A 21088-nucleotide genomic window follows, 5' to 3' on the forward strand; every position below is an offset into this window, starting at 1 on the left:
CATCAGAAATGTTCTTTTCCTAGATATTCTCATGGTTCGCTCTGTTTCCTTCAGGTATAAAGTCCCTTTATCAGTGATGTCTTCCCAGAAATCCTATCTAAAATTATAATCCTACTCCCACACATTCTCAACACTCCCTATCCCTTTCTTCTCCATGTATTTATCTTGTGTTATCATCTCTCTCCTCCTCGGAAGTTAAGTGTCATGAAAGCAGGGATTTTTGTCTGTTGAGTTCATTACTATGTCCCCAGGGCCCAGAGCGCACCTGGTACATGGTGGCATTAGCACTGCCTAGTACCTCTGCATGCTTCCCCTTGTCAGTTTGGCTTCAGGTTAGGTGTTTAAATATGTACATCCTCTCTCCCAGTAGCTTAATACCCCATGACCTCTACATAATTGTCACTCCAGGGAGGAAAAAAAAGTGTACATACTCAAAACAAATATTCATTGAGTACCTACTATTTGTCACACATTATTTTAGAAACTTAAGACACAGTGGCTGGCAAGTTATACAAGGCAGTGTATACCCTATCTTCATGGGCATACGGAACCCACCCCCCCAACACACACACACACACACACACACACACACACACACACACACAACTAAACAAGGAAATAAGTAGTTCAGAAAATAAATTGCCATCCAATGGATAAGAAAGCACTTCTTTTAGAAATATTATATAATGGATCATATTCTACAGTGATTAATGAATCCTATACCAAATCAGCAAACCCAAATATATTTAATTAATGACTGATATGTGAAGGATACTCTCCTAAATGCTTTAACATTTTTAAATGTTAAAGGCACCAGGCATTTGCCTAATGATCTTGCAACTAACCATAGAGCACCAAACCACATGCCTTATAAAATGACAAATCAGAGAACATGATATTGGTATTCTTCCTATGTGTACTGAGCACCTACTTTGGGGTTGGGAGGGGGCAATGAGTCACCTTTGACCTAGTACCATTGATTCATTGAACTTTCACTGCTGATATAAAATGAAGGTATTCCTAGCCTTGTTTCACAGTGAAGGAATGAACTATCAGAAAAAAGTGCCTCTCAAGAGAAACAAAAGCAAAAATAAACTATTAGGACTTCACAAAAATAAAAAGCTTCTACACAGCAAAGGAAACAATCAACAAAACTAAGAGGCAACCTATGGAATGGGAGAAGATATTTGCAAATGATATATCTAATAAAGGTTTAGTATCCACAATCTATTAAAAAAAAACTTATCAAACTCAATACCCAAAAAACAAATAATCTGGTGAAGAAATGGGCAGAAGACATGAATAGACACTTTTTCCAAAGAAGACATCCAGATGGCTTACAGACACATGAAAAGATGCTCAACATCACTCATCATCAGGGAAATACAAATCAAAACCACAATGAGATACCACTTCACACCTGTCAGAATGGCTAAAATTAGCAACAGGCGTTGGCAAGGATGCAGAGAAAGGGGAATCCTCTTACACTGTTGGTGGGTATGCAAACTGGTAAAGCCACTCTGGATAACAGTATAGAGGCTCCTTGAAAAGTTAAAAAATAGAACTGCCCTATGATCCAGCAATTGTACTAGTAGGTATTTACTCAAAGGATACAAAAATACAGATTTGAAGGGGTACACACACCTCGATGTTTACAGCAGCATTATCAACAATAGCCAAATTATGGAAAGAGCTCAAATGTCCACTGATGAATAGATAAAGAAAGGTGAATGGAATATTACTCAGCCAACAAAAAGAATGAAGTCTTGCCATTTGCAATGATGTGGATGGAGCTAGAGAGTATTAAGCTAAGTGAATTAAGTCAGATAAAGACAAATACCATATTATTTCACTCATATGTGTAATTTAAGAAACAAAGAAAATGAACATAAAGGGGGAAAAAAGATAGGCAAACCAAGAAGTAGAATCTTAACTACTGAAAGTAAACTGATGGTTTACCAGAGGGAAGGTGGGTAGGGGGATGGGTTAAATAAGGGAGGGGTATTAAGGAGGGCACATGTGATGAGCACCGGGTGATTTATGTAAGTGATGAATCACTAAATTCTACACGTGAAACTATTGTTGCACTATATTTTAACTAAATGGAATTTAAATAAAAACTTGAAAAAAAAAAAAAGAAAAGAACACAGTGCCTCTGATTTTAGTAATCAAGTGAGGATTCACATACAGCATGGTCAGATTCCAAGCCCCATGCCTTCCACTAGGTTCCCAAATCACTCCTGCGTCAGATTCTCCAACCCATACATATCCTTTCTCTTTAGAGCTAGTCTGTCATACGATTTCAGGACAATATCTGGGCTTTAAAAGTCTGAAGTTTGCAAATCTGTCTCTGCTCTCCCTGCCTCTTGCCTAGCCCCACTCAATCTCCTAACCATTCTAATTCTCCTTGGCTAGGAATCAATGTCCTTCATTCTCCCTGAGGTCCAAGGGCTTGATAACAGTTGAAAATTCAAAGCCTCCTATGAGGAGATGCATTTGACATCCTTCAGAACCTTGAGCTATGGCCAAAAGTCTTTCTTTCTTTTTTTTTTTTTTTTTTTTTTTTTTTTTTTTTTGCTGTTAGCACAGAACCTGATGTGGGGCTCGAACTCATGAACTGTGACATCATGAACTGAGTCGAAGTCGGACACCCAACCGACTGAGCTGCCCAGGCACCCCCTGTGGCCAAAAGTTTTAATGATGGAATTCCGCTTATTTTCCTCGAGCTGTATGAGACATGTTGGTGCATTTGGGCTTCCTACATGGTTCCGAAAAACACCACCTTGGTGAACCTAGCATTGGGACAGACTCCAAAGAAGCTCTGAGAGCTCTGGCTCTCTGGCGGCAGCTCTGAGGGGAGGGGATCTGTCAGAGCCGAGTGCCTGGCTCTTCTCCCTGTGCCTCCTAACACAGCTGCTGCCCATGACAGAAAGGTGTGAGCATTACTGGCCCTCCGACCAAGTGCATTCTAATACACTCAAACGACCATATCCAAGGCCCTTCAGTGAGTCATTTTGGAGATTTGGAAACAGTTTCTATAAAGTACTGGCACATAGTAGGCACTCAATAAATGGTGGCAGTGGTCAATGGTTTTGTCTACCTCTCCAAAACCCTTGGTTTTGGATCCACCAGTTCTTCCTCAAAACTGCTTTAATAAAGTTGAGAAACTCTTTGAATAAAAACGGTGATGGAATGTATTGCCTAATTAACTGGGTTGGTAATTAAATTGCAACAGAAACGGCCAGTATGCACTTAACTAGGCATTTATTATAGCTAAATAAGGTAATGATTGTATGATAAATACACACCACTTGATTAAAGGACTAGACTCTCTTAAGCATTAACAAATGCTGGTAATAGGCTAAAAATATTACAAACTTTGTGGAGTCCTTCTTTTACTCCTTCACGTATTTCTTCACTTTTTTCTTATCAAAAATACTCAACGGGCTAGACAAACGCAATGAAATAATCCAGTTGGTTTCTTTTGCCACAGTTTATCTCTGCTGCTAGCTTTGTGATTAAGTATGGTAGAATCAGAGGCCATGCAGAGGCTGCTTAGAGTTGGGAGAGCTGTTGGAAGCCAGCTGGCTCACTGCCTCATGAGAAACCCAAGGACCAAAGAAGAGGCATGCCTTGCTCAAGGTCACACAGGCAAGAGGCTCAGGACAAGAACCTGGCCGTCGTGATTTGTTTTTATATCTTCTTTCCTCCTCACAACTTTGGATATGTGCTTTTGGAAGTCCACCTTTCATTTTCCCTGGGATAGTTTCTCTACTGGTCATCAACAGGGAAAAACCTCTTCCAACAGAGAAAGACACGTTCTCCAAGACAGGGAACTAGGAGCTGAATTCTCATGAAGATGTAAATGACTGATATGTAATCCTGTTGGGACAGTGAGTTTTGACACAAATGGCAAGAGACACTGACAGCATTAGGGCAAGTGGTGTGATGTAGCTGGCAACTACAGGATCAAGTGGAAAGAGCCAAACATGCCCCACAGTGAAGTTGGGAGCCTGAAATCAGCCCTGGTACCAGTCGCATTTACACAATGGGAATCAGCAGAAGTTATAAATTAGGACTTGTTTGGCTTGTTTTGTTTTGTTTTGTTTGTTTTTTGTTGTTGTTGTTGTTGTTGTTGTTTTTAACTAGATGACCAGAGCACTAATTAGGGCTCTGGGTCTGAATGAAGTGTGTGAGAAACAAGGAATGAGGGAATGTGTGGAGACTGACCTTGGTTGAGTTTGATGAAGGTCAGCAGGGCCCATTTTCCAATTTTGCCAAGAGTGGTCGTTGGGTACAGCTTCTCTCTCCGGAATCTTTCCGATCCAAACCCATGTGTGTAGACATTTTTTTAATTAAAAAGGAACTGAACACAGAAAGGAGACAAATAAGGCTACAGAAAAAGATAGTTCAGAACACACTTCTGCTTAATTAATGCTGATTAGCTGTCCAAAAAATATATATCCGAAAAAGACCCTCCATTGGTTGGGTATGAAATGTGGCATTTGCCAAAAAGCACTGTAGATTTTTAAGCTTTGTAAAACTGATGTATAAATCTCCAAAAATTATTACTCTCATAATCACCTGTCACTTAATTAAAACCCAATAATTGCCTTATTAGATCACAAAATCCTTCCTGGATGCATGCAATAGACAAAAAGAACCTGAACTTAAGTTTTTATTTAAATCAAGCCATTTGGTTCTTTGTCATACTTAAAGACTAAAGAACAATAATAATGGTATTATCCCAATCATATGAACCAGCATTATAAGATAGGAATTGGCAATTAAAGGGATATTGTATCAAGTGAGAAATAATATGTTTAAATCAATTACTCACCAGCTTTATTACTAATGCACATTAAAGCCAAGGAGATATAGAGAGTGCCCAGCACTGTTTTTGCTTCATAATATTTTTGGGCTATTTTTGAAGATGAGGCCCTTGGAGGTCAAAGCAACCTCTAACCTCATTTGGTGCTACAATGAAATTTACTTCCTGAGACAGTAGAGAACATGAGCTCTCCCTCACCAGGCCTGGGAGATGGTGACCAACATATCCAAGGGACCTAGACCAGGAATCCCAGAACTCTGTACAAAGCAGGTAAATGATCAATTCCAAAGGTGAGTTCAAAATCTCCCGGTGATTTGAATGTATAGCCAGGAGTGTAGCTCCTGGTCCTTGTCCATCTCACCATGTTTGCTCTTTCTTCCAGGGTGAGCATGTCTCTCACGGTTATTATCAAAGTACAGAGAACAACACAGATGCTCCCTCCCTCTTCTACCACAATATGCATCTGCTAAGAGTAATACTCTTTACTGTTAGATCATCTTATTATCTCATTTAAAGCTCAAAATTATCCTTCCAGGTAGGTATTTTATTCCCATTTTATGATAAAGATGGTTAAAGAAGTGCCCAAACTAGGACAATATAGGGTGATAGGTCTAGACTCCATTCAGGTCCTGTGCTTTGAGACCCAGGGCACCCCAATTTCACTTTTGAAAAATGCTGATGCCTGGGCCTCATGCCACAGGATTCTGATTTAATTAATGGGTCACAGGGACACCTGGGTGGTGCAGTCTATTAAGCCTCCAACTCTTGATTTTGGCTCAGGTCATGATCTCACAGTTTGTGAGACTGAGCCCAGCTTTAGGCTCTATGCTGACCCTGTGCAGCCTGCTTAGGAATCTCTCTCTCCCTCTCTCTCTGCCCCTCTCCCCAAGCTCTTTCTCTCCCAAAAATAAATAAATAAACATTAAAAAAAATAATTAGTGGGTCATAGGCAGCATCACTTTTTAAATAATTCCAACATAGATTCTAACATGCAACCAACACTGAGAAACTATAATGAGAGCTGGAATGCATAGTCAAAATTCCTGGCCATCCCAACAAGCAGAGGGAAAGATGCTCAACATCACTATTCGTCAGGGAAATGCAAATCAAAACCAGAATGAGACACCACTTGATACTGTTAGGATGGCTGTTATCAAAAGAACAGAAATAATAAGTGTTGTCAAAGGTGTGGAGATATTAGCAGCCTTATGCATTGTTGGAGGAGGTATAAAATGGTGAATATAGACTGGAGTTCTCAGGCAGGGTTTGCAGAAATAGTGCATTTGAACTACTCCTTGAACTAGGCTTTGGAATGTGGATAAAAATAAAAAACAAAAATCCCTCCAGCATACCTATTTCCCTAGAATCAGTTCTCCTGTTTTACCTCGTTCCTAATCACTCAGCTAGAAAGAGTTCAGTGGAGCTCTCCATGAACATTGGGCTCCATTCGCTGGACATCACCAACCGAGTGGCCACCCCACTGCTGCCCCTTTGAGTTGGTTTCCAGCCTACCGCACAGTTTCAAGTAGCAATACCTACCTCATTTTCTACACCCCACAGGTCTCTAAGACTCAAAGAGGCAGAGCTGTAGAGATACATTGCTTACACAGGGGGACTCCAAAGCCAGGAAACGAAGGACTGTCCTCTGGATGTAGACAAGCTGACTCCTCTCCAATTTATGGACCCAAAAGAGGCCTTTTCATCCTCATTGTGGGAGAGAGGAACAATCCTCAGGCTATAGGCAGCCTGAGGCTATAGGCAGCCTGAGGCTATAGGCAGCCTGAGGCTATAGGCAGCAGACCACCTTACATTGGTCCCTTATAAGGCATGTTTAGCTCAGGTAGTATGCTTAAGGAAGTTATGGTTAAAAGTCACATCATGTGCTGTGTGTGCTTGGAATCTGCAATAATTCAGGCTAGAGTGCACTTACTAATCAGAATGTTGGAAATTACTTTTTTCTGAATTATTTTTTGCGTATTTCCAGGATCTTAAAAACAAGAAAGTAGTCTAAATTTAGTCATTTCAGAGTGTTTGATTGATTGTTTTGATTATTTGGGTTTTTTTTTTTTGTTTTTTTTTTTCTGTTTTTTAACAAATTAAGAGGTATTTTCCATCTGCGACAGTCCTGGTGCTCCTAGTCAGAATTACAAAGTCTGTGAGTCTCAGCTCCTCCTGGAAGGGAATTCTGTCTGGGGTCTCTTTACCACCCTCCATGTTGAGCAGCATATCCAAGAATTCAGAGGAGCTCAGTCCATGCCCTTAACCAAAAAGAGGCTGACTATACAAACCCAAAGAACTCCCATTCCTGAAGCCTTTCTCTTCCAAATACAAAGAGTGTGTAAGGGCGAAAAACCTCCAGCTCCCAAGACAGTTCTCAAGAGGTCTGTTTCTTCATAATTCAGAGGACTTTCAATCTAGGGAAATCTTCAGGCTGACATGGGGAGAGTAAGCCTCACCAAATTCCTCTAGAATTTTCAAGAGATGCTTTATAATCCTCAGATGCAGCACAGTGGCATGAACAAGCACTGGCCTGAGCCTTCCCCACACCCACCTGGGCAGCTCTGAAGAAGTCCTGTAACTGCCCTGGCCCTCAGTTTCCCTTCAGACAAAAAAGAAAAAAAAAATGAAGTCCATCACATCTACCCCAAACAACAAGAAGTTAGCATGTTATTAAATAAATGTACTTTGTGAAGGTATCTAGAAAAAAGTCTAATAAACTCTTAACAAACATAAAACATTTTCACATTTACAGTGTTCATATTGCCTTTAACACAGGCACCCAATCTATCCTGGGGGTAGGAAAATGAGGAGTGGCTTGTGGCATTTGGCAACAATTTATACCACGAATAAATACACCCACCTTGACATTTTCAAAGCCTGGCTGAGAAGAAAAGTCCTTTTTTCCCCTGAAGCATTAAGAGAAAATGTGCATGATTATCATCTGTCTAAAAAAAAAAATGGGGAAAAAAGAGGGAGGAGAAAAGGAATACAGCTGAACTGACACCGAGAAACTCACCATTTTATTCTGCACAATTGAACTTCATTAATCATAGAAAATCAGAGATGGAAAAGACCTCGTAGGTCACCCCATCTATCCCTCTGAAAGCATTAAAAGCTTTCAAATGAGACAGAAATCGGAGGTCCTGATTGCTGATGGTCATTAAAGATGTTTTTTGTGAAGAAAAATGTTAACCTCCATGTCCCTGACAAATTACACTCTGGGTGGTGACAGGCTGCCTTTGCCAGAGCGCCCGGGCCCTGGGGTTGGAGGTCACCACCCCTTAGCATGAGTGCCGCTAAGTGGCTTCGTCAGGGGCCCCTATTAGATAACCACCACTTGCTGACTGAGAGGGCGCTGGGCGAGAGGAGCAGGATTTGCTTCCCTGCTCTTCCTCTGCTCTCCCTGTGCGAAGAGGAATATGGCTTTCCTCCAAAAACAACTTCCTCTCAAGTTCCACTTTTCACAGGGAGCCTTCCTGCTTTTGTTACTTCTCAGTGCTGGATCCCTCTGCTGAACCTTTACATCCTTAAATTCTGGGCCTCACAGGGCAGTCCTGGTCCACATAGAACCTGCTGTTTCTTTACCCCTTCCCCAATCTCTTTGCCCCTTCCTCTAGCAAGGGCCCAGATCTCTGGCTTTAGAGAGTTGTCCTTCTCCCACTCCATGGGCCTCTTGAGGGCAGGACCCTACTTTTAAGTTCAGTGGAGTGCTCACATGTCCCAGGCTGCCCTATCATAGGAGCTCAACTCTCTGCCTACAATTATTAGCCAGAAATGAGGACATGGAGCAAACCACCCCAGTATAGGTCATTCTCTGGAATTTTATATATCAACTCTGAGAGAAAGAAGCCTTCTTTCCTCTGATATCACTAAGGTGGCACATGACACAAACCTGAAATTGGAGTGATCACTCCTACTGCACAAAAGTAGCTCATCAGATCAGAATAGAATGAGGACGATACTCAGATGTACGCATCTCAGGAGTCCCTAAGAGGAACCACCTTTGCTTTTGCCATTTATGTAAGCCAATAAATTAAGCTCCTTAAGCTACTTTGATTGTGGCTTCTCCCCCTGGGAATGCATAAATGCCCATCAGGTTCTGCCATTTTATGGTTGCTTATACATGGGAGTCTTGATTCCCCAACAGAATGACAACATATGGGGGGCAGAAATCATGGTTTCCTTCTCTCTCCAGAGCCTCACCTAGTAGGTCAGTATAAGTATTAGACCATTGGATTGTATTCAAGTATTGTTGCCAACAGAAACCTGTCTACTTTTTTTCTCTGTTAGTAACTGAGAAGCATCATGAGTCCTATCCCCAACTCATTGGTTAATGACGCCACACCCAAGGAAGGCAATCCAATCCGTCCAGGGGCAAGCATTCTCCTCAAAGGATAGGATGAACACAGCTGAGCCAACTGAAGTGTCTCTCAGCCCAGCAGGTCACTCCTGGCACTGACCTCCCCCCTCCAGGGTATCTTGTGCTATGGCTTTTCATTCAGGGCTCTGTTTGGCACTTTACATATCATGTATGAATCTGCTCGTGCCACCAAAAATTGACCCTTTTATTTCCTTCTTGTCATGTCTGAATGCTATTGTGGTCGTCAATCAGGCCCAGTTTGGGGACCTGCCCTGCAGGGCCAAGGACAGAATTTGGTGTGAGGAACTTTTAATAAAAGCAAAGGAGGTATCTTGCATCAGCAACTCTTCAGCCCAAAGGCTGAAGGTTACAAGAAGGTTACAAGAAAAATTAGTCTCTCTGACACATAATAACTGAAGTTAAGACTTTAAACAAAATCATAAAACTTGTATGCCCTCTCCCTACCCTGTGGCATCACCCCTGTCTGCACCCTTTCTCTTATACCCCATCCTCCAAATTCACCTCTGACTCTTGTCTCCTCAGGACTCCCCAAACCTTCACATGGCCAACCTCAGACATCTATTATCTAACAAATGCCAATTTTTTATTAATCATCCCAGGGGTGAGCTGTACGTTGGTGTTTTTTAATACTGAGTACACCAATAATTAAAATAATAGCAACAAACACTTGGATAGCACTTCCTAGGGGCCAGGCACTGTTCTAACAGCTTTACAAAAATCAACCCATTTAAACTTTATAAACCTTAAAGAGAGAGAGCTAATTGAATCATCACCAGTGAGGTTAGGTGGTTCGCTCACATGTAAGACTGTTTTTTAGCAAGAAAATATCTGTAGTCAATGAATTAGAAAGATGCATTATTTTAAATTGGGGGTCAATTGGGTTATTGGCAGTTTGGGAATAAGCTGGATAGGAGAAATACAAAATGGAAGTTGGAAAGATAAGTCAGAAGAGGCAGGTGGTTGGGGCTCACCTCGCATAAGAAAGGAATAGGAAGGATTTGGGCCAGAAAGTCAGACACTGAGCAATTTGGATACCCACAACTTCCAGCAAGTCAACTGGAGGGAAGTCAGCAGGCGCTGCCCTAGGGGAGTAGCACGGGTGCCATAAACTGCTCCCACGTGCACTGCCCCAGACTGTTTCTGGCTAGCCTGTGGAAAGGCGAACTTAGAGAGAATGGCCCAGACCAGGGAATAACACTCCTGAGCAGGGCTCCAACAGTTAGGACTCAGGTTCTTCAGGACTGGAGCTTTGTTTCTGTAGAGAAATATAATCTGAGTTTCAAATGATAATATGATTATTAGAATGTGGGGGATCTATATAATAAATTATTTTGATAATTTTAATTATCCTTAGTAAAACAGATGATTTATACTTAATTACCTTACCACAATAAAATAAAGTGGTTGTAACTATAATTGTTTTATATGTAATATAGAATTCACATTATAAACTAAGTAGTTCTATTATAATAAACAACACATGATTTAGTTAACACTTGCACATTTCAGATGTTTGAACCTGAGGGTTTTGGGGGGTTTTGTTTTGTTTTGTTTTTTATTTTTGCTTTTAGGCTGTTTCTGGGGCTTCTCAGGCAGAAGTCTATACTGTAAAACTCTATACCCCATTGCCTGGTCAGGACATGAACATTCCCTGCCTGGGTGACTAGAAGCCTGTCAGGAGGAAATGATCTCATTGTACTTTACAAGTCAGCCTCAACAGAGGAAAGGCTTACCTCCATTTTTAAAAGCAACTTTACTAAGGTGTAATTTATTTATAATATACTGTACTCTTTCTGAGTATAAAATTTGATGAGTTTTGACAAATTTGTATATTTATTTATCCACCACCACAATGCATGAATATTGAAATGAATATAAACAAATGCAAACACATATAATATAGACAATGAGGGTTCCTAATGATTAAGTAATGGGATAAAGAAATCCAACCCAAATCAACACAGATCTGTTTGGTAATGGGATCAAAATCACCACTACAATGACTAGCACATTATGGATGATAATTTTAGGTAAAAAGTGAAATCACTTTTATATGCTAGTGTGTTAGACACTGTAAGTTTTGTGCCACAAAATGATGATGCAAACAATTTAAATAGTAGGTACAAAGTGAACCCCAAGAGAAGAACATATAATTGTGGAAATTAAGAGAGAAAAGAGGAGGGGCACCTGAGTGGCTCAGTCAGTTAAGTGTCTGACTCTTGATTTAGGATCAGGTAATGACCTCATGGTTTGTGAAATAGAGCCCCATGTTGGGCTCTGTGACAGCACATAGCCAGCTTGGGATTTTCTCTCTGCCCCTCCTCCATTCTCTCTCTCTCTCTCTCTCTCTCTCTCTCTTTCTCAAAATAAATAAATAAACATTTAAAAGAGAGAGACAGAGAGAGAGAGAGAGAGAGAAATAAGGAAATCCAAGAACAGAAATGTGAAAATCACTCAAGGTAGCATTTGAGCTGAGATTGGATAAAGGAACTAGCTTTTGAAAGATAAAATATAAGAGTTATCAATGGTGAGAACAGCTCTCTAAAGGAACAGCTCCAGCAAAAGCACAAAAGCCTGAAAGTTGGTTTGTGCTCATAGGATACCCATAGGCCCACAGGAGAATAATAGACCAAAGAGAGAGAGAGAGAGAGAGAGAGAGAGAGAGAAGGCTAAGAGAGTAAGTTAATATAAATCTGAGGGGTCCCCCTACCCAAAACTTCCTGGCTAGCTCTCTGATGACAATTACTCCACCAAAGGCCAATGCATGTGTTTTGTTCAAAGATTTACTTAAATCCAAAGCAGGCTCCAGGCTCTGAGCTGTCAGCACAGAACCCAATGCAGGGCTTGAACTCATGAACCGTGAGATCATGACCTGAGCTGAAGTCAGACCCTCAACCAACTGAGCCACCCAGACGCCCCAAAGCTTTACTTCTATTTACTATATAAATACACCCATCGATCCATGCTATATGATGCTCTTTAGGCATATGTTCCTAAGGTAAAAATGGGAAAGAGATTTTGAAGTAAGCAAGAAGAGTAGAAGTTACCAAATACCCAAGAAGAGAGAGAAGGATGTGCCCAAAAAAGCACCTAAGAGCAGGAAGCCAAGGAGACCGTAAAGGCATACACTGTCATGAAAGTCTTGCTCCACTTAATCCTGAGAGTCGATTTGCTGGAATGAACCAAATATGGGAGAGCACTGTTTACAGCTATCGCTTATGAATCAAATTAAATTATTTTGTTCAGCCACCCTGCCATGCGGCTGCTCTCCATCACTAGCTGAGACCTCTCTCAAAGTGGCAGCTCTCTGCAGGACCCTTTAGCCCCCTATCGTGGGAGCCTGGATCCCAAGAGGTTAAACCTTGGCGGCTATCACCAGTGTGACTACAAAGGAAGCCCAAACTGTTGAGTACAGTGTGATTAAATGTCTGTCAGCCCTCATGTATTTGATTCCTTCCCTCTGCACTCTTCAATTATGGGAAAATCTTAACCCTGTGGTTAAGGTTATTTTGGGAGCCAAGGACATCTCCTGCCAAAGACCAAGAGTGATATGTACCATTATGGTCCAATAGTTTAGTACAGCTGTTTTCTGAGACTGTGTTTCCTATAAGATGAAAAAGCAGGCTGCCTCTCTCAGAGGTAGTGATGCAAAGAGGGCAAAAGAGTGATGGGCAATTCAGGCACCAAGCTGAGACTCTAGAATCTCAGGTCCATTTACGATATTTCAGACATTCTCAGAGCCTGAAGGACCTTGAAAGCACTTTGCCTTTAGTCAAGTGAACTCTAAACATTTCTGTTCTTCTTGAGTCTTCAACTCCAAGTTTGATTCCATCACTGTCAGAAAACTGAGACTATTCTAAATAAGTTAAAATACATTTATTGCTCACACAACATGTGCTGGAACTCTGCTCTTAAGAAATTGACATCTTGATTGGAAAAACAAGACACCAAATGAGTGATGGACACAGCCAGGACTGAAGAAATTCCAAGGAAGTTAATATTACAGAGTGTGAGAAATTATTTTCTTTTTAATGATATATTTTGGAGAGAGTTGGGGTAAGCCTTCCCATTCTTCTTATATTAAACAGAAATTTAAATTTTTTATACCCAACTCAAATTTCCCAGGTTTTATTTTTCTTTCACAGGATCCTCTAGAGACATGGAAAACAAGGGATCACCAACCAATTCATAAAGTTCATTGGTACCTAGTGGTGAACTTTCCTTTAGAAAAAGACATTCTTTCCAAATGTTCCTCCTATGACCACTTCACTGGTTCTTTCTTTTAAGTTCCTCTTTTTCTTCTTAGTCCATAAATGTGGATTTATTTAATATTCTGGCTTTGGTCCTTTGGTCCTTATCTATATTCTTTGCATACTCTTTCCTGAAACTCTCACTCATGCTTAGAGTGTTAGAATAATAAAATATTTTACAATTCTATGCACACTATATGAGACCATACTGTGTTCCAGGCACCAAACTGAGACCCAGATAGAATAACTAACTTTCTGAGATAATACGACAAATTAGTTTTGTAACTACTAATAAAATCTCCATTCATAATAGCAAAACTCAAACAAGAAAAAAGGTCTTTCACTGTTTTCACTGAATTTGTTGATGGGATATTTTAAGATTGTGTAGACACAAACTCAGTGCTGTAGGCTTGTGCTGTTGTATCCAAGTTTAGTGTAATTATTGGATGTCCAAAGAGGAGATCAGCCTTTAGGCAGAACATATTTCTTCTCTGGCCATCCAAGATCAGCACTCCTAAGAATATGCTCTGGGGAGCTATTTCATTAATAAGACAGACTCTCTTTGGCCCACATTGTCAAATACAAATTCTCTATTCCCTCTCTTTCAGCAATGAACTAACACATCTAATATATCTGTCAAATGAAAGAAAAATATATAGCTCCCTAGTTTTCTCTCCCTTCTGCTTCCTTTATCTCCCAGGTGAAGCCTAGATCCTTTAAGAATGGGTAAGAGATCTGTGATGGTTCTGAGGATTGATTCAAGGAAACAGAATACAAAGGTAACTGGATTACCATTTTATCCAAGTTCCAAGTTCCACTATTAACTCACTGACCATACAACCCTCAGCAATCCATTCAATCTTCAGGACCACAATTTCTGTAATTGTCAAAAAAGAGTAATACACACCCTGACCACCTAGAGTGGTTATTCTTTCTAAACCAAATAATTGCATACGTACATTAAGTGCAGGTATCCCTATGGATACTATGGCCCTTTATTCTTCCACCATCTAAAATGATGGATATTACCATATTTACTCAAGTATCAAAGACAATTTCAGGCTACAGAAGCACCAAAATCTACTCTGTCAACACAACCAGTTGATTCTACTTCCATAATATTTCATGAAGTCTTTATCCCTTTTCCCTACTTTAGACTTTTATCATGCTTCATCTGAATTATTCCAGTGGTTCCCAGTTGGTCTATGGACCTCCCTGCCTCCCATCTTGGCCCTGCCAATTCATTTTCCACTATTACTAAAATGACACTTCCAAAACTTCAATCTGATGATATCATCCTCTGGTTCATATCCCTCAATTGCATTGTCTTTATGAAAATATTCACATTCTTGATTAACATTAAAATACCCTTCAAAATCCCTATCCCCACAACCTGGTCGTTACTCAACCTATTTCCTTCACCTGGTTTTACTCTTCTTCTCCCCGTGCCCCTCACTTTCCTGACCCACATCCTCAGAGTTTCAATTTGCCTAACATTCTTCATATTCTATATCATTGCTACTGTATTAGCTAAAATAAGTACACCTTCTTCAAATTCCCATAATAGCATGTGTCAAGACCTATGAGGGGTCTGATATTTTAGCCCACCTACAAAGTTACAAGTTAGCTTGCTACAGTTCATGGATGCTGGTAGAAGACATTAGGATCATTGCAGTAACCAGGGTATCAGCTTTTGTTCCAGTTTCCAATTCCTACAGGGTAACTCAAAGGGAGCTAGAAGGCATCTACAAACATAGTGGGTGATGTTATAGAAGAACTCCAATCTTAGGGAAGTCAAATATTTTATAATGAGCCATAAACCCACCTACACTTTGATTTGATCCAAATGAAGAGATTCTCTGTCTTCCAAGATTGTTCACTATATTAACATCTTTGAAAAGATAGTCCAAAACAAAGGACAGTTAGTGCCCACTTAAATGATGTGCAGAAACTTGAAAGAGCCATGCAGAACTGTCTTCCAACACACTGACCATTCTGCAACACAGTATTTATAGTACTGAGTTCTTGTTATCCCCATAGCTATCTCTGTCACTAGATTTTGAACTTCTTGAAGATAGACATTAAGCTTTGCTATACGGATTCTTATTTCGTGTACAATATATTGTTGGGATCTCAAACATATTTATGGAATATTTTATCCACAAAAAAATCTTAGAAGTGCATTACTAGATGTATATCCCTTAACAAGGAATTCAGGTAACTTCAATTAAATGATGGATGTAGAATTTTCTAGGCCACAATAAACAATATTTTAAAGTAAGATGTTTTATTTTATTTTATTTTTTTTTTAATTTTTTTTTCAACGTTTCTATTTATTTTTGGGACAGAGAGAGACAGAGCATGAACGGGGGAGGGGCAGAGAGAGAGAGAGACACAGAACCGGAAACAGGCTCCAGGCTCCGAGCCATCAGCCCAGAGCCTGACGCGGGGCTCGAACTCACGGACCGCGAGATCGTGACCTGGCTGAAGTCGGACGCTTAACCGACTGCGCCACCCAGGCACCCTAAAGTAAGATGTTTTAATAAGTCTTGAACTTTTTTCTCCAAGTCAGTTTTTCTTACTTTAAAAATGGAGCAAATCAAAACCACACTCAGATATCACCTCACGCCAGTCAGAGTGGCCAAAATGAACAAATCAGGAGACTACAGATGCTGGAGAGGATGTGGAGAAACGGGAACCCTCTTGCACTGTTGGTGGGAATGCAAATTGGTGCAGCCACTCTGGAAAACAGTGTGGAGGTTCCTCAAAAAATTAAAAATAGACCTACCCTATGACCCAGCAGTAGCACTGCTAGGAATTTATCCAAGGGATACAGGAGTACTGATGCATAGGGGCACTTGTACCCCAACGTTTATAGCAGCATTCTCAACAATAGCCAAATGATGGAAAGAGCCTAAATGTCCATCCACTGATGAATGGATAAAGAAATTGTGGTTTATATACACAATGGAGTACTACGTGGCAATGAGAAAGAATGAAATATGGCCTTTTGTAGCAACGTGGATGGAACTGGAGAGTGTGATGCTAAGTGAAATAAGCCATACAGAGAAAGACAGATACAAAATGTGTTCACTCTTATGTGGATCCTGAGAAACTTAACAGAAACCCATGGGGGAGGGGAAGGGAAAAAAAAGAGGTTAGAGTGGGAGAGAGCCAAAGCATAAGAGACTCCTAAAAACTGAGAACAAACTGAGGGCTGATGGGGGTGGGAGGGAGAGGAAGGTGGGTGATGGGTATTGAGGAGGGCACCTTTTGGGATGAACACTGGGTGTTGTATGGAAACCAATTTGACAATAAATTTCATATATTGAAAAAAAATGGAGCAGTTTGATTGTAGATGCATTTATTACTCAGAGCCCTGCCCACAGGTCTCCATTTTCTTGAATGTCTTTGAACAGTTACTGTGAAAAAACAACACACACCCCAACCCACACTGTGTTCATAGAATAATTCCTGACAGAAATCATTGCTGTTTACTTGTATGGACTCCCTCAGCTAGGGGAACACAAATTCTTCTATTTAATTCCCTGGTAAAGCCTCTATCCTCCTCCAACCAAATTCTCCAGGCCCTATCTCTTCATCTCTCCCCTTAAACCTTCCTTAGGCAGCGGTCACACTAAAAGGTGTTCCCTTGCTGGGGTCATTATCTTCTGATGCCATCTCACTCCTCGAACGAGATTTCTCTGAGAGTTATGGGGTTAGTATTCTGGGGTACAGAGAATTGAGGTGGCAGTCAGGAGATTTGGCGATGGATACTAAATTAAAAAAAAAAAAAAAAAAAAACTTTAGAACTTCTGAGTGTGGCCCAGCTCAATCTGCAGGTATTATACATTTCGGGGGATGTCCCGAATTATCCCCTCACTGACCTGTTCCTTCCTATATGTCTTCAAATATCCTTGCCCCATCCACCATTTAATAAATTAGGTACACTGTCTCAAGATGATGGTGATAGTACAAATGCAATTTAAGAAGAGAAGAAGGGAACCAGGAGTGAGGGGGAGAAGTGCTCACCTTATAGTCCTTTCACATTTGCACATCATTAAAAACATATATGAGCTTTATTGTATTTTATTATCTTTTAATGGAGAACATTTATAAGCATTTATATTTATTGCCATAATTGATGTCCTTAGGCTTTAGCACTTTATTTTGTAAGATTCCTTAACATTTCCTTAATTTTCTGTCTTTTGCTGGATCTCGACTTAGCTTTTATTTTTTCTAGCTATCTAGGAAGTTATAAATCCATGTTTTAATTATATTAATGGATTTTTTAATATTTGTGATGAAGTATGATATACATACAGAAAAAAAGGATATATATATATATATATATCATTATATTTTCAGAAAGATAAAGCTATAGAAATAAGCATATCAAGAAACAGAACATTGCTGGTATCTCAGAAGCCCCCTTGTCCTTCATTTTAGCCTCTGGCCCTCCAAAGGCAATTGCTCCCCTGGTTTTTAAGAGCATGGATTAGGTTTGTACTTTATATAAATGGAATTATCTAGTATGTACTCCTTTGTGACTGGCTTCCTTAGCTCAACATCATATTTATTAGTTATACCCACATTGTTTTATGTAGTTGTAATGCATTCATTCTCATTGCTATGTAGTAGTCCTTTGGGTGAATGTACCACAAGATATCTATCCATCAGACTGTGAATGGGCGTTTTTGCAGTTTCCAGTTTGGGAGCATTAAGAACAGTGTTACCTCTGGCTTCTCCTTAAGATGTAGAAAGCTAGAAAGAATATAATCCCCACTCTTACAACAAAAATGCTACACAATCGACAGATTCATTACATTACTTGAACCTGTCAGTGACCTGAGCTTGCAGAACAAATAACTGATCTGAAATCTAAGTAAACACAATTGGGTGCAAGAAGAGACAGAACATGAACATTTGCTTACCTGAGATGGATGCTGCCAGACGCTGGTAAGAATTCAGCTAAAATTCTTACTACTGTTAAGGCCAAGTGATGAATCTCAAGAGAATCTAGAATTCCTGAGGATGTAGATATAATGGACTTTTGCACCCATTTGCAGGCTCTTCTCTACGCACCTAACCAGTGATCACAAAAACCACTGACGGGAGTCCTGAAGAAGTGCTCCCTTGTACTTCAAGCCTGAAGAAAGTGAACAGCAGCTGCTGCAGGACAGGTACAAAATACCACCCAGATTCCTCTTGCCTGTTGCCTCTTCATAATACTAATCTTAAACTTCTGGAAGAAGGCAACCTACACTATCACACTTAGAGCAATGGTAAAAGCCACCTGTGTCTAGGGAAAGAGAATGTAGGAAAAAACAACTTCAACTCCAGGAGAAGACCACAGCCCTGAGACACAGCAAGAGAGAAGTACCTTTAAAAGACTGAAGCTTAATTAGAAGAACATTGGATACACCTGCTCCTAATCACAGGCTAAGAACATCAGGTAACAAGTAACAGTAGAATAGTGCTGTAGAGGGACAAGAGCATGTAAAGAAACTCTCTCCCAAGTATAACATAAAGGGATGACCTAAAGTTAGGAGTGGCTTCAACACTGAGAAAAACTCTCTGACCAAAACCCAGTGTCAAGACAAGGCAGTGTTGAAGAATTGGAAGCATGTGGTGCATTGAAGGTAACCATAGCAACAAATTTTTTTAATGTTTATTTATTTTCGAGAGAGAGAGACAGAGAGAGAGAGAGAGAGAGAGAGAACATAAGCAGGGAAGGGGCAGAGAGAGGGAGACACAGAATCTGAAGCAGGTTCCAGTCTCTGAGCTGTCAGCACAGAGCCCATGTGGGGCTCGAACCCACGACTAATGAGATCATTGACCTGAGCCAAAGTTGGACACTTAACCAACTGAGTTACCCAGAAGGCCCATAGCAACAAAGAAATCTTAAATCCAGCTCAATTCCTAATCACATTTGTGTATATCTCCAAGCTAAAATTTTAAGAGAAAGAAAGGCATGCCCATATTCAAGCATACAGACTGTTTACCTTAGCCTCAAGTGTCCTACAAATGTTTTTCAACAAAAACTTATTAAGCATAGTCCAAAAAAGCAAGGGCGGGGGGGGAGGGGACTGTCAAGAGACAATGCAATCAACAGAACCAGAGGCATATATGACACAACTGTTGGAACTATCAGCCATGAAATTCAAAATAACTATAATTGATATATTAAAGGCTCTAATAAAAAGATAGATAACATGCATGCAGTATCAATTGGGTTATTTTACCAGAGAAATGGAACCTAGAAAAAAGAATCAAATGGAAATGCCAGAAATGAAATCAGAGTAACAGACATGAAGACTTTTTTTTTTTTAATACTTTTTCCATGTTTATTTTTGAGAGACAGAGAGAGACAGCATGAGTGGAGAAGGGGCAGAGAGAGAGGGAGACACAGAATCCAAAGCAGGCTCCAGGCTCTGAGTTGTCAGCACAGAGCCCCATGCGGGGTTTGAACTCACAAACCGTGAGACCATCACCTGAGCCGAAGTCGGATGCTTAACAGATTTAGTCACCCAGGCGCCCCAGACATGAAGACTTTTAAGAGCTCATCAGTAGACTCGACAAAGCTGAGGAAAGAATCGATGGACTTGAAGATAGGTTCACAGAAATTAACCAACTGAAACAGAAAAAGGATAAAAGAGTAATAACAATAGTAGTAATAGTAAAAGGAAAGAGCACACAAAATCTATGGGGCACTATAAAAAGTGTAGTATATTTATAACAGACTCTCAGAAAATGAAAAGAGACAGAAAGTGGGACAGGAAAGATGCATGAAAACATTAGAGCTGAGAATTTTCCAAAATTAATGATAGCTATGACACCAATCAAGGGAAAAAACAAAACAATAGTAAAACTACTAGAAACTGAAGACAAAGAAAAACCTTGAAGGCAGTCAGAAAAAAAAAGACATCTTACCTATGGAGAAATGAGAACAAGAGCACGTCTCATCAGAAACTATGCAAGTCAGGGGTGCCTGGGTGGCTCAGTCAGTTGAGCGTCCGACTTCAGCTCAGGTCATGATCTGGCAGTTCATGAGTTCGAGTCCCGCGTTGGGCTCTGTGCTGACAGCTCAGAGCCTGGAGTCTGCTTCGGATTCTGTCTCCCTTTCTCTGCCCCTTCCCCGCTCATGCTCTGTCTCTCTCTGTCTCTCAAAAATGAATAAACGTTAAAAAAAAAGAAACTATGCAAGCCAGAGGAGAATGAAAGAATGCTTTCAAGTATTGTAAAAAGCTGTCAATTTACTACACTCAGAAGAAAAATTCTTTAAATGAGACATAACTATGTTCTCAAAAAAAAAAAAAAAAACCTCAAAAAGCCACACTAAGAGAACTCAATGTCAGAAGACCTGTATCTGAAGAAAGATAAAGAAAGTTTTAAAGAAGAAGATACCAAAATAAGAAAGAGTAAGATACCAAATAGAAACCGGGCTCTACACAAAATAAAATGAAGAAGGATGAAAACAGAATTAATAAAGGCAAAATAAAATTGTCTTTATTGTTATTTTAGTAGCTCTGAAAGATAACTGTCTAAAGCAAAAATAGTAGCAGTGTATTGTGTTTACAACATACGTAAAAATAAAATGTATGACAAAAAAAATGTATGAAAAAA

The sequence above is a fragment of the Lynx rufus genome, unplaced genomic scaffold (genome assembly GCF_022079265.1).
Source record: "Lynx rufus isolate CCGP_SWC_20201006 ecotype Redwood Valley unplaced genomic scaffold, mLynRuf1.p SCAF_22, whole genome shotgun sequence".
NCBI lineage: Eukaryota > Metazoa > Chordata > Mammalia > Carnivora > Felidae > Lynx > Lynx rufus.